Source organism: Vespa mandarinia, unplaced genomic scaffold (genome assembly GCF_050613455.1).
Source record: "Vespa mandarinia isolate Hongniang unplaced genomic scaffold, ASM5061345v1 scaffold_61, whole genome shotgun sequence".
Classification (NCBI taxonomy): Eukaryota; Metazoa; Arthropoda; class Insecta; order Hymenoptera; family Vespidae; genus Vespa; species Vespa mandarinia.
The window spans coordinates 857,561-873,860 of NW_028197195.1; positions in this window are offsets into that span (position 1 = coordinate 857,561).

Below are 16,300 nucleotides of genomic sequence, written 5' to 3' on the forward strand. Positions count from 1 at the left end.
TAAATGCGTTCCTCCCATCTCTGGTCGGAACTCTGGTTTGGATGTATTAGCTCTAGAATTACCACAGTTATCCAAGTATATGTGGGTAAAATCTAAGAAACCATAACTGATTTAATGAGCCATTCGCAGTTTCACCTTAGCTTGGCAAGTATTGAGCCATGCATGGCTTAATCTTTGAGACAATCATATGACTACTGGCAGGATCAACCAAGGAGCTCAAGAAGCTATCCTTCTGAAAGAAGGGTAGACCTTCGACGACTCTATTTTTCACATTTTGTCGCCGACACGTATGCCGGTCGACGATTCATTTTCTTTTTCTTATTTAATCAGATAGAAGACTGTCCTTCCTTAAAAGGTCGTCACTATCTCTCTGTTAACATTTATTAAGAGCGATTGGGCCTTTTTATATATATTTATTATATTGTGGTCTCAATTATCAATTCCGTATCTTTGACTGAATTATTATTGGAACGTCGGCATTTTATGCTGAAGACGGACAATCGTGGTGTAAACTGCGTTAGCAGTGTCACCCCCGACAAATTTGCCTTCAGTGGTTCATACGATCGGTATTCGCTGTTCGGATCTGATGGCATTTCAGCGCAGAGACTACAGAATGTATTGCTCTTGTCTTCGTTAAAATTATGTAAAAGACTAATTTTGTCGCTCGGATTTAGTTGAGTTGATGCTCAGTAAGTAGCCGTTATTCTCTGCGCACTTCTTTTATATCGAAATGATAGACAAACCAACGAACTAACTAACGCCGAAGCGTGTACCACATACGGGCCATTCGGTCTGAGACACCGACCCGTGGTTATGCTGTGTGGTTGTGTAATATTTTTTTTCAAGCACGTTTCGAGGCTGCCGAAACGTGCATTCTCTTAAAGATACCGATTATGCACTGAGTGGTCGGCGACACACGATGAAACACATGGAGTTTTATCAGAAAGGATTGGTGGATAAAAAGTCCATTTGGTTCCCGCCAAATTACTTAGTCTCTGGAGCATCGAACGCATTAGTTTCGTATTACAAATTAAAAGAAAGTATCCCCGTTAGGCTCTGCCGAGTGAACGGCGACGGTAATTAAATATTGCAAAAAAAAATCACCAAGACAAGTTAGAACTTCGCCTCTTGCACGATTCACCACCACAGTTCGAATAATTCTCTCATTCGTATAAGTTTACAATAAGAGAGGATCTGTTCTCTTCTTTCTAATATACGACACGACCCTTTCGAATAAGTTTACAATAGGAAACCGTTTCGTAAATTCTCTCGCTAATATACGAGACGACTTTTCCGTATTGGTTTACAAAAAGAATAACCGTTTCGTATAAGTTTTATATTTGGCATAATACTTCTGAATTATACTTCCGTCCTCTCAGTACTTAGTATATATACTCGTAAAGATGGGAGAATCAATCGTTCGTTCAGTCGTATAACATTTTCGAAACTTGCGCTCGAATCGTACATTTTGTACGAATTGTGCATTTTAGTCGAATCATACATTTAGAACTATTTGTCAATTTTGGGCTTTTCATGCAAGCCGAAAGATACGCTCCCTTATATATACCGATCATGCGGCCAATTGGTCGGCAATACACGGTGAAATACACAGAGTCTTATGGGAAAGAACGGTCAAACGAATAGACCAATTTAAAAATATATTCTTCTTTGAGCTCCTATATATTACTAAACGTTTCTCGAACGACATTTATGAGAGTGCTTTTCGAAGTAATGCGACTATCGGTCTTGGAAAAATTCAGACAAGTAGAACGGATGTTATGTAATTGCTTTTCGAACAAATTCGACTATTGGACTTGGAAAAATTCCGAAAAATCGAACGAAAGTTGTTCGAGTGCATTTAGACCCAACGCGTCTATAGGAATTGGAGAAGTTACATGTCGAGGGAATGTTATGCCAGTGCTTTTCGAACTAACGCGTCTATCGGTCTTCGGAAAATTCCGACACGTCGAACGAAAGTTATGAGAGTGTTTTTCTAAACATTACTACTATCGGACTTCCAAAAATCCCGACAAGTCGTATGAAAGTTACGTGAGTGGTTTTCGGACCAATGCGACTTTCGGAATTGGAAAAATTCCGACAAGTCGAATGAAAGTTACGAGAGTGGTTTTCGAACCAATACGACAATTGGAATTGGAGAAATTTCGAAAAATCGAACAAAAGTTTTGAAAGTGCTTTTCGAATCAATGCGACTATCGAGAATTGCAAAAATTCCGACAATTCGCATGAAAGTTACGCGAATGGTTTTTGGACCAATGCGACTTTCGTTATTGGAAGAATCCCGACAAGTCCAAAGAAGGTAATGCAAGTGCTTTTCGTACCAATACTGCTAACGGGCTTGGGAAAATTCCGACTCGTCGAAAGAAAGTTATGAGAGTGCTTTTCGAACCAAAACGACTATCTGTCTTGGAAAAATTCCGACAAGTTCACGATAGTTATTCGAGTATTTTTGAACCAATGCGACTTTCGGAATTGGAAATATTTCGGCACGTCAAATAAAGTAATCCGAGTACTTTTCGTACCAATGCTGCTGTAGGACTTGGGAAAATTCCGACACATCGAAACAAAGTTATGAGAGTGCTTTTCTAATCAATGCAACTATCGGACTTTGAAAAATTCCGACAAGATGAGAGATCATATCGAATCATTTCGTCTATCGGACTTGGATAAATTCCGACAAGTCGGTTGGCAGTTACGCGAGTTCTTTTCGAACCAATGCGCCCATCTTGATTGTAAAAATTCTGACAAGTTCACGATACTTATGCGAGTGTTTTCGAACCAATGCGATTATCGTAATTAGAATTATTCCGAAACGTCCATCGAAAGTAATGCGAGTGCTTTTTGAAACAATGCGGCTATCGGTCTTTGGAAAAATCCGACAAGTCGAATGAAAGTTATGTGAGTGCTTTCCGATCCAAAGCGACTATTGGACATGGAAATATTCCGACACATCGAACGAAAGTTATGCGAGTGCTTTTCGAATCAATGCGTCTATCGGTATTGAAAAATTCCCGACAATTTAAATGAAAGTTATGCGAGTGCTATTCCGACCAATGCGACTAATGGATTTTTAAAAATTCCGACAAGTCGAACAAATGTTATGCGTGTGCTTTGAGAATCAAAACGTCTATCGGACTTGGAAAAATTCCGAAAAGATGAACGGAAGTTTTGAGAGTGTTTTACGAATCAATGCGACTATCGGTCATGGAAAAATTCCGACAAGATGAACGGAAGTTATGAGAGAGCATATCGAATCATTCCGTCTATCGGACTTGGATAAATTCCGACTAGTCGGTTGGTAGTTATGAGAGTTCTTTTCGAACCAATGCGCCTATCTTAATTGGAAGAATTCCGACACGTCGAAAGAATGTTATGAGAGTACTTTTCGAATCAATGCGACTTTCGGTCTTGGAAAAATTCCAACAAGTCGAACGGCAGTTATGCGAGTGTTTTCGAATTAATGCGACTATTGGAATTGGAAATATTCCGACACGTCGAAATAAGTTATGACAGTTCTTATCATATCAATGCGACTATCGGTCTTGGAAAAATTCCGACAAGTAGAATGAAAGTTATGCAAGTGCTTTTCGAACCAATTAGACTATCGGATTTGGAAAAATTTCGACAAGTCCAACGAAAGTTACGCGAGTGCTTATCGAACCAATGCGACTAACGGACTTGGAAAAATTCCGACAAGTTCAACTAAATATATGTTAGTGTTTTCGTACCAATGCGAATGTCGTCATTGGAAATTATCCGACACGTAAAGATTCCGACAAGATGAACGGAAGTTATGCGAGTGCTTTTCGAATCAATGCGACTTTCGTTCTGGGAAAAATACCGAGAAATCAATGAAAGTTGCAGGAGTGGTTTTCGGACCAATGCGACTATCGGTATTGGAAAACTTCCGATAAGTCAATGAAAATTATGCGAGTGCTTTTCGAACCAATGCGACTATCGGATTTGGTAAAATTCCGACCAGTCGAACGAAAGTTACGCGAGTGCTTATCGAACCAATGCTACTAACGGACTTCGAAAAATTCCGACAAGTACAACTAAATATATGTTAGTGTTTTCGTACCAATGCGAATATCGGAATTGGAAATTATCCGACACATACACGAGTATTCACGCACCAATGCGGCTATCGTACTTGCGAAAATTCCGACACGTCGAAAGAAAGTTATGAGTGTGCTTTTCGAACCAATGCGAATATCGGAATTGGAAATTATCCGACACATACACGAGTATTCACGCACCAATGCGGCTATCGTACTTGCGAAAATTCCGACACGTCGAAAGAAAGTTATGAGTGTGCTTTTCGAACCAATACAACTATCCGTCTTGGAAAAAATCCGGCACATCGAATGAAAGTCATGAAAGTGCATTTTGAATTAATGAGAATATCAGACTAGGAAAAATTCCAACAAGATTAACGGAAGTTATGAGAGTGCATATCGAATCATTGCGACTATCGGACTTGGATAAATTACGACTAGTCGGTTGGAAGTTATGCGAGTTCTTTTCGAACCAATGCGACTATATTGATTAGAAAAAGTCCGACACGTTCACGATAGTTATGCGAGTGTTTTCGAAACAATGCGACTATCGGAATTGGAATTAATCCGACACGGCCTTCGAAAGTAATGCGAGTGCTTTTCGAAACTATGCGGCTATCGGTCTTGGGAAAATTCCGACAAGTCGAATTAAAGTTATGCGAGTGCTTTTTGAACCAATCCGACTATTGTACATGGATAAATATCGACATGTCGAACGAAAGTTATAAGAAAGTTTTTTGAATCAATGCGACTATCGGCCCTGGAAAAATTCCGATGTGTTGAACTAAAGTTATGGGTGTGCCATACGTATCAATGCGACTTTCGAACTTGTATAAATTCCGACAAGTCGAACGAAATCTATGCGAGTGTTTTTCAAATCAATGAGACTATCGAAATTGAAAAAATTCCAACAGTTCATACGAAAGTTATGAGAGTGCTTTCCGAACCAATGCGAATATCGGATTGCCAAATTCCAACAAGTCAAATGAAAGTTACACTAGTTGTGTTCGGAGCGATGCGATTATTGAGATTGGGAAAATTCCGACATGTCCAACGAAGTATATGTGATTGTTTTCGAACAAATGCGACTGTCGCAATTGAAAAAATTATGAGACGTCCAACGAAAGTTATGTGAGTGCCTTTCGAATCCAGTCCGACTATTGGAATTTGAAAAATTTCGACGAATCGAATAAAAGTTACGCGAATGCTTTTGGGACTAATGCGACTATCCGTATTGTTAAAATTCCGACAAGTTGTACGAAAGTTATCCGACTGTATTTTTCTTACTAAAGCGACTACCGGTCTTGGAAAATTTCCGACAAGTCGAACAAAATATATGAGAGTGCTATTCGAATCAAAGCAACAATCAGAAATCGGAAAACTGCTACACGTCTAACGAAAGTTATGCAAGTTCCTTTCGAAATAATGCGACTATTGTCTTTGGTAATATTGCAAAAATTCGAACGAAAGTTATGCGAGTGTTTTTCAAACCAATACGACTATCGGAATTGGAACAATTCCGTCAAGTCCATCAAAAATTACACAAATGCTTTTCTAATCATTGCGACATTCGATCCTGTAAAAATTGCGAGAAGTCGTTCGAAAGTTATGCGAGTGCTTTTCGAACCAATGCGACAATCAGAAATGGAAAAATTCCTACAAGTCTAACGAAATTTATGCAATTGCTTTTCGGACCATTGCGACTATCGGGATTAAAAACTGCGACATGTCGTACGAAAGTTGTGAGATTGTTTTTCGAATCAATGCGACTATAGGAATTGGAAAAATTCCGACAGGTCGAAGGAAATTTACGCGAGTGTTTTTCGACTCGGACTAGCGGGCGACTAACGGGATTGGAAAATTTCCGACAAGTCCAACGAAAGTTATGTGAGTGATTGAGAATCGATGCTACTATCGGAATTGGAAGAATTCCGACAAATCCAACGGAAGTAATGCGAGTGCTTGTCGAATCAATCCAACTATCGGAATGGAAAAAATTTCAACACGTCAACGATAGTTATGCTAGTATTGTCGAACCAATACGACTATCGAACTTGGAAAAATTCCGACAAGTCGAACAAATATATGTGAGTGCTTTTCGACCAATTGCAACCATCGGACTCGGAAAAATTCCGACATAACGAACGGAAGATATGCTAGTGCTTTTCGAAACAATGCGACTATAGGAATTGAAAAAATTCCGACAATTCGAAGAATAGTTACGCGAGTGCTTTTCGGTACAATCCGACTATCGGGATTTGAAAAATTCCGATAAGACCAACGAAAGTTATGCGAGTGTTTTTGGAACCAATGCGACTATCGGAATTGGAAAAATTCCGATTAGTTCAACGTAAGTTAAGCGATTGATTTTCGTAATAATGCGACAGTAGGATTTGGAAGAATCCCGACAAGTTCAACGAAAGTTATGCGAGTGATTTTTTACAAATCCGACTAACGGTCTTGGAAAATTCTCAACAAGTGGAACAAAATTTATGCAAATGCTTTTCTGTCCAATGCAACCTTCGGAATTGGAAGAATTCCGACGAGTCGAACAAAAGTTATGCGAGTGCTTTCCATCCAATGTTACTCTCGGTCTTGGGAAAACTCCGACAAGTGGAACGAAAGTTATGTGAGTGCTTTTCGAACCAATGCGACTTTCGGTCTTGAAAAAATTCCGACACGCAGAATGAAACTTAAGAGAGTGCGTTTCGAATCAATGCGACTGACGGACTTGGAAAAATTCCGACTAGTCGGAAAGAAGTAATACGAGTACTTTTCGTGCCAAAGCTAATATCGGAATTGGAAAAATTCCGGCAAGTCGAATAAGAGTTACGAGAGTGCTTTTGGGACCAATGCGACTATGGGATTTTAAAAATTCCGGATAAAGCAAAGAAAATTATGCGAGTGTTTTCCAACCAATGCGTTTATCTGTCTTGGGAATATTCTGACACGTCGAACTAATGGTAGGAGAGTGATTTTCGAATCAATGAGACTATCGGAATTGGGAAAATTCAGACAAGGCCAAATAAATATATGTGAGTGTTTTCGTCCCAATGCGACTTTCGGAATAGGAAATATTCCGACCCGTACAACGAAAGTAATGCGAATGCTTTTCGATCCAATGCATCTACCGGGCTTGGAAAATTTCCGACACGTCGAAACAAAGTTTTGAGAGTGCTTTTCGAGTCAATGCGTCTATCGGAATTGGTTAAATTTCGACAAGTCAATGCAAGTTACGAGAATGGTTTTCGGACCAACACAACCACCGGACTTGGAGAAATTCCGACACGTCCAACGAAAGTAATACGAATGCTTTTCGAACCAATGAGGCTATCGATCTTGGGAAAACTCCGACACGTCGAAGGAAAGTTAGGAGACTGCTTTTCGAATCAATGCGACTATCGTACTTGGAAAAATTCCGACATGTCGAACGAACGCTTTGCGAGTGCTTTTCGAACCATTGCGTCTATCGGAGTCGGAAGTATTCCAACATGTCGAACGAAAGTTATAAGAGTACTTTCCGAATCATTGCGATTATTGTACTTGGAAAAATTCCGTCAAGATGAAAGGAAGATATGAGAGTGCTTTTCGAACCTATGCGTCTATCGGATATGGAAAAATTCAGACAAGTAGAACGAAGGTTCTTCGAGTGCTTTTCGAATCAATGCGACTATCAGACTTGAAAATATTCTGACAAGTCGAACGAAAGTTCTTCGAGTGCTGTTCGAATCAATGTGACTATCGGACTTGGAAAAATTACGACATGTAGAACTAAAGTTATGAGTGTGCTTTTCGGTCCAATGCGACTATCGGAATTATAAAATTTCTGATAAGTCGAACGATACTTATACCAGTGCCTTCCGAACCAATGCGACTATCGGACTTGGAAATATTCCGACAAGTCGAACAAAAGTAATGTGAGTGCTTTCGAAAAAATGCGACTATTGATATTGGAAAATTTCCGACAAGTTTAACGAAAGTTATGCAAGTGTTTCTCGTACCAATGTGTCTATCGATCTTGGGAAAATTCCGACATATCCAAAGAAAGTTATAAGAGTCCTTTTCGGCCCAAAGCGACTAACAGGATTGGCAATATACCGACATGTTCACGATAGAGATGCGAGTGTTTACGTACCTATTCGACTACCGGAATTGGAAATATTCCGGCACGTACAACGAAAGTAATGCGAATGCTTCTAGAACCGATGCGGCTATCGGTCTTGAGAAAATTCCGAAGCGTCGAAAGAAAGTTGTGAGAGTGCTTTCCGAATCAATGCGACTATCACACTTAAAAAATCCCGACAAGTCGAATGAAAGTTAAGCGAGTGCATGTCGGACCAAAGCGACTGTCAGAATTGTCAAATTTCCGTCAAGTCCCACGAAAGTTATTCGAGTGCTTTTCGAACCAATGCGACTATCGGACAAGGAAAAATTCCAACACGCCGTACGAAAGTTATGAGAATGCTTTTAAAATCAATACGACCATCGGACTAGCAAAATTCCGACAAGTCGAACGGAATTTATGCGAGTTGTTTTCGAACCATTGCGACTAACGGGATTGAAAAAATGCCGACATGTCCAACGATAGATGTGTGAGTGTTTTCGAATCAATGAGACTATCGGAATTGGAAAAATTTCGAAAAGTCGAATGAAAGTTATGAGATTGCTTTACCAATCAATGCGACTATCGGACTTAAAAGAATTCCGACAAGTCGAACTAAAATTATGCGAGTTCTTTTCAACCAATGCCACTATCGGACTTGGAAGAATTCCGATTCTTCGAAAGAAAGTTTTGAGAGTGTTTTCGAATTAATGCGACTACCTTACTTGCAAAAATTCCGACATGTCGAACGAAAGTTATGAGAGTGCTTTTCGAATCATTGCGACTATCGGACTTGGAATAATTCCGACAAGATGAATGGATGTTATGCAAGTGCAATTCGAACCAATGCGTCTATTGGAATTGGAAAAATTCCGACGAGCCTAATGAGAGCTATGTGAGTGGTTATTGGCCCATTGCAACAATCGTAAACGAAGAAATTCCGACAAGTCCAACGAAATGTATGCGAGTGCTTTTCGAACCAATGCTTCTATCGGACATGGAAAAATTCTGACAAGTCGAACGAAAGTTATGCGATTGCTTTCGAACCAATGCGACTATCGTATTTGGGAAAATTCCGACACGTCGAAAGAAATTTATGAGAGTTCTAATCGAATCACTGCGACTATATGTCTTGGAAGAATTCCGATTATTCGAATAATAGTTACGCGGGTGGATTTCGGTCCAATGCGACTATTGGGATAGGTAAACTTCTGACAAGTCCAACGAAAGTTATGTGAGTGTCTTCGAATCAATGCGACTATCAGAATTATATAATTCCGTCAATTCCACCGGAAGTATTGCGAGCGCTATTCGAACCGATGCGGCTATCGGTATTGGGAAAATTCGGACACGTCGATGGAAAGTTATGCGAGTGTTTCTCGAACCAATGCAAATATCGGACTTGGAATAATTCTGACATAACGAAAGAAAGTTATGAAAGTGCAATTCGAATCAATGCGACCATCGGAATTGGTAATATCACGACACATCCAGCTGAAGTAATACGAGAGTACTTTCCGAATCAATGCGTCTATAGTACATGGAAAAATTCCGACACGTAGAACGAAAGTTATGAGTGTGCTTTGCGAATCATTGCTTCTATCGGACTTGCAGAACTTCCAACAATTCGAATGATAGTTACGCGAGTGCTTTCCAAATCAATGCGACTATCGCACTAGGAAAAATTCCGATACGTCGAACGAAAGATATGCGAGTGCCTTTCGAATCATTGCGTCCATAGGACTTGCTAAAATTCCTACAATTCCAATGAAAGTAACGCGTGTGCTTTTCGGACCACTGCGACTATCGGGATTGGAAAAATTACAACAAGTCCAACGAAATGCATGTGAATGTTTTCAAACGAATGCTTTTGTCGGAATTGGAAAAATTACGGCAAGTCCAACGAATGTTATGCAAGTGCTTTTCGAACCAATGCGGCCACCGGTCTTAGGAAAATTCAGACACGTCTAAGGAAAATTATGTGTGTACTTTACAAATCAAAACGACTATCGAGCATGGTAAAATTCCGACAAGTAGTGCGAAAGTTATGAGAGTGCAATGCAACTATCGGACTTGAATGAATTCCGTCACGTCGAACGAAAATTGTGGGAGTACTGTCCGTATCAATGCGAATATAGTACTTGGAAATATTCCGACACTTAGAGCGAAAGATATGAGTGTACTCGAGTGGTTTTTGGAACAACTCGACTATCGGGATTAAAATAATTACGACAAGTCCAACGGAAGATATGCAGGTGCAATTCGAACCAATACGACTTCCGGAATTGGAAAAATTCCGACGAGTCGAATAAAATTTACAACAGTAGTATTCGTACATGTGCGACTATTGGGAATGGAAAACTTCCGACAAGTCCAACAAAAGTTATGTGAGAGCTTTCGAATTAATGCAACTATCGGAATTAAAAAATTCCGAAAAGCCCAACGGAAATATTGCGAGTGCTATTCGAACCAATGCGGCTATCGGTGTTAAGAAAATTCCGACACGTCGAAAGAAAGTTATGAGAGTTCTGGTCGAATTAATGCGACTATCGGTCATGGAAAAATTCGAACAAGATGAACGGAAGTTATGTGAGTGCTTTTCGAACCAATGCGACTATCGGGATAGGAAAAATTCCGGCAAGTCCAACTAAATATATCTGAGAGTTTTCGTACCAATGCGACTATCGTATTTGGGAATATTCCAGAATGTCCATGAAAGTAACACGAGTGGTTTTCGGACCAATGTGTCTATCTGGATTAGAAAAATTCCGACAATTCTAACGGAGGTTATGCGGGTCCAATTCAAACCAATTCGACTATCGGGCTTGGCAAAATTCCGAAAAGTCGAACGAGAGTAATACGAGTGCTTTTCGAAACAATAGGACTATCGGACTTAGAAGAATTCCGCCACGTCGAACGATAGTTATGAGAGTACTTACATAATCAATCCTACTATCGGAATTGGAAATATTCCGACACGTCCAACGAAAGTAATGCGAGTGCTTTTCAATCCAATGCGACTATCGGTCTTGGGAAAATTTCGACACCGCGAAAGAGAGTTATGAGAGTGTTTTTCGAATCAATGCGACTATCGGAATTGGAAATATCCCGACACGTCCAGCTAAAGTAATACGAGTGCTTTTCGAACCAGAGCGGCTATCGGCCTTGGAAAAATTCCGACACGTTGAACGATAGTTATGAGAATGCTTTTCGAATCAATTCGACTATCGGTCTTGGAAAAATTCCGAGAAGACTATGAAATTTACACGAGAAGTTTTCGGACCAATGCGATTATCGGTATTGGAAAACTTTCGCCAAGTCAGTGAAAGTAACGTGAATGGTTTTCGGAACAAAGCGACTATCGGTATTGGAAACTTACTACAAGTCCAACGAAAATTATGTGAGCGTTTTCGAATCATTGTGACTATCGAAATTAAAAAATTCCGACAAATCCAACGGAAGTAATGCGAGTGCTATCCGAACCAATGCGGCTATCGGTCTTGGGAAAATACCGACATGTCGAACTTAAGTAATAAGTGTGCTTTTCGAATCAATGCGATTATCGGACAAGGAAAAATTCCGCCATGAAGAACTAAAAATATGCGAGAGCTTTTCGAATCAATGCGTCTATCAGGCTTGCAAAACTTCCGACAATTCGAATGAAAGTTACGCGGGTGGTTTCCGGACCAATGCGACAATCGGGATTCAAAAATTCCGACAAGTCCAACTAAATATATTAGAGTGTTTTCGAACCAATGCGACTATCGGACTTGGAGAAATTCCGACATGACGAACAAAAATTATGAGATTACTTTACCAATCAAAGAGACTATCGGACTTGGAAAAATTACGACAAATCGATCGAAAGTAATTCGAGTGTGTTATGAACCAATGTGACTATCGGACTTGGAAAAATTCCGATACTTCGAAAGGAAGTTTTGAGTGTGCTTTTCGAATCAATGCGACTATCTGACTTGGAAAAATTCTGTCACGACGAACGAAAATTATGTGTGTGCTATTCGAATCAATGCGACTATCGGACTTGCAAAAATTCCGTCAAGCCGAACTGAAGTTATGCGAGTTCTTTTTGAACCAATGCGACAATCGTAATAGGAAAAATTCCGTCAAGTCGAATAAAAGTAAGGCGAGTGGTTTTCGGACCATTGCGACTATCGTACCTTGAAAAATTCCGGAACTTCTAACGAAAGTTTCGCGAGCGCTTTTCGAACCAATGCGACTATCGTACGTGGAAAAATTCCGACAAGATGAGCGGAAAATATGAGAGTGCTTTTCGAACCAAAGCGACTATCGGAATTGGAAAAATTCCGAGAAATAGAATGAAAGTTACACGAGTACTTTTCGGTCCAATGCCACTATCTGGATTGGAAAAATACCGACATGTCCACGAAAGTTAAGCGAGTGTCTTCGAACCAATGAGACTATCTGAATTGGAATAATTCCGACAAGCCGATGAAAGTTATGCGAGAGGTTTTCGTAACAATGTGACTATCGGGATTAGAAAAATTCAGACAAGTCCAATGAATGTTATGTGGGTGTTTTCGAATCATTGCGACTATCGGACGTGGAAATATTCCGATAAAATGAACGGTAGATGTGTGAGTGCTTTTCGAAACCAATGAAACTATCGGAATTGGAAAAATTCCGTCAAGTCAAATGAAAGTTCTGCCAGTGCTTTTCGAACCAATGCGACTATCGGGATTAGAAACTTCCTACAAGACCAATGAAAGTTAGGTACGTGTTATCGAATGAATGCGACTTTCGGTATTGTAAAAATTCCGACACGTTGAGCGAAAGTTATGGGTGTGCTTTACGAATAATATGACTATCGGACTTGGAAAAATTCCGACAAGTCGAACGAAAGTTCTGCCAGTGCTTATCGAACTAATGCGACTATCGGGAATAGAAAACTTCCTACAAGTCCAACGGAAGTAATGCGAGTGCTTTTCGAAAGTATGAGGCTATCGGTCTTGGGAAAATTCCGATACGACGAAAGAAAGTTATGAGTCTTCTTTTCGAATCAATGCGTCTATCGGAATTGGAATTATTCCGACAAGTCGAATGAAAGTTACGCCTGTGCTTTTCGCTCCAATGCCACTATCAGGATTGGAAAAGTTCCGACATGTCTACGATAGTTATGCGAGTGTTTTACAATCAATGCGACTGTTGGTATTGGAAAAATTCTGACAAGCCGATGAAATTTATGCGAGTGGTTTTCGGACCAATATGACTATCTGTATTGAAAAAATTCTGACAAATCCAACGAAAGTTATGTGTGTCATTACCAACCAATGCGACTATCGGAATTAGAAAAATTCCGACAAGTCCGCGAAAGTTAAGCTAGGGTTGTCGAACCAATGCGACTTTCAGTCATGGAAAAATTCCCATAAGTCCAACATAAGGTATGCAGGTGCATTTCGAACAAATGAGACAATGAAAATTGGAAAAATTCCGACGATTCAGTGAAAAATACGCCAGTGGTTTTCTAACCAAGGCGACTATCGGGATTGGAAATCTTCCGTCAGGTCCATCGAAAGTTATGTGAGAGTTTTCGAATCAATGCAAGTATCGGAGGTGGAAAAATTCCGACAAATCCAACGGAAGTAATGCGCGTGCTTTCGGGAACAATGCGACTATCGGACTTGGATAAAATCCGACAAGTCGAACGGAAGTGATGCGAATGCTTTGCGGACCTATGCGACTATCGGATTTGAAATAATTCCGACAAGTAGAATAAAAGTTATGCGAGTGCTTTTGGGACCAATGCGACTATCGTGATTGTAAAAATAGCGACAAGTTCACGATAGTTATGCGAGTGTTATCGAAACAATTCGACTAACGGAATTGGAAATATTCCGTCACGTCCAACGAAAATAATGCCAGTGCTTTTCGAACCAATGCGACTATCGGAATTAGAGAAATTTGGACAAGTCGAGCGAAAGTTTTGAGTATGCTTTTTGAATCAATGCGACTATTGGACTTGCAAAAATTTCGACATGTAGCATGAAAGTTACGCGAGTGGTTTTGGACCAATGCGACTATCGGTATTGGAAAAATTCCAGCAAGTTCTACGAAAGTTATGCGAGTATATTCGAACCAATGCGACTATCAGAATTGGAAATATTCCGAGAATTCCCAGATAGATATCCGAGTATTTTCGCTCCAATGCGATTATCGGAATTGGAAATATTCCGTTACGTCGAAAGAAAGTTATGAGAGTTTTTTTCGAATCAATGCTACTACCCGTCTTGCAAAAATGCCGACACGTCGAACGGAAGTTATGGGTGTGCTATCCGAATGAATGCTACTATCTGACTTGGACAAATTCTGACATGCCCAACGAAAGTAATGGGAGTGCTTTTTGAACCAATGCGACTTTCGGGATTGGAAAAATTTCGGCAAGTCCAACGAAAGTTATGCGAGTATTTTTGTACCAATGCGACTATCGTACTTGCAAAAATTCCGATAAGTCGATTGAAAGTTACGCGATTGGTTTACGGACCAATGCGACTATCGGGATTTGAAAGATTCCGACAAGTACAACGAAGGTTATGTGAGTGTTTTCGAAATCAATTGGACTATCGGACTTCGTAAAATTCCAACAAGTCGAATGAAAGTTAGGCAAGTTCTTTTCGAACCAATGCGACTATAGGAATTGGAAGAATTCCGACAAGTCGATTGAAAGTTACACGAGTGCTTTTCAGTCCTATGCGACTATCGGTATTGGAATCATTCCGACAAGTCGAGCGAACTTTATGCCAGCGCTTTTCGAACAAAGGAGGCTATCGGTCTTGAGAAAATTCCGACAAGTCGAACGAAAGTTAGGCGAGTGCTTTTCGTACCAATGTGACTATCGGAGTTGGAAAAATTCCGACATGTCGATGAAAGTTACGCGAGTGGTTTTCGGGCCAATACGACTATCGTGATAAGAAAAATTTCGACAAGAACAACAAAAGCTATGTGAGTGTTTTTGAATCTACTCGACTATCGGACGTGGAAAAATTCCGACAAGATGAACGGATGATATGTGAGTGCTTTTCGAACCAATGCAACTATCGGAATAGGAAAAATTCCGTCAAGTCATATGAATGTTCTGCCAGTGCTTTTCGAACCAATGCGACAATCAGGATTAGAAAACTTCCTACAAGTCCAACGGAAGTAATTCGTGTGCTTTTCGAACCTATGGGGCTATCGGTCTTGGGAAGATACTGACACGTCGAACGAAATTTATTGGTGAGCTGTACGAATCTATGCGACTATCGGTCTTGGAAAAATACCGACAAGTCGATCGAAAGTTCTACCAGTGTTTTTCGAACCAATGCGAAAATTGATCTTGGGAAAAATCCGACACGTCGAAAGAAAGCTATGAGAGTGCTTTTTGAATCAATGCGACTATCGGTCTTGGAAAAATTCCGACAAGTCGAACAAAAGTTGTGAGAGTGCTTTACGAAAAAATGCGACAATCTGACTTGGGAAAACTCAGACAAGTCAAACAAAATTTATGCGAGTACTTTTCGAACCAATTCGACTATCCGAAATGGTCAAATTCCGACAAGTCGATGATAGTTACGCGAGTGGTTATTGGACCAATGCGAATATCGGAACTGGAGAAATTCCGACAAGTCCAACGAGAGTTATGTGAGTGTTAGCGAATCAATGCGTCTATCGGAATTCAAATAATTCCGACAAGCCGATGAATCTTACGCGAATGTTCTTCGGACCAATGAGACTATCGGAAGTGGAAATATTCCGACACGAACAACAATAGTAATGCGAGGTCTTTTCGAACCAATGCGGCTATCGGTCTTGGGAAAATTCCGGCATGTAGAAAGAAAGTTATGAGTGTTCATTTCGAATCAATGCGACGATCGGACTTGGAAAAATTCCGACAGGTCGAACGAAAATCATGAGTGTCCTTTTCGAATCATTGCGTCTATCGGACTTGGAAATATTCCCACATGTCGAACGAAACTTACGGCAATGCTTTTTGGACCAATGCCACTATCAGGATTGGTAAAATTCCGACATATCCAGGATAGTTATGCGAGTGTTTTCGTATCAATGCGACTATCGGTCTTGGAAAAATTCCGATAAGCCGATAGAA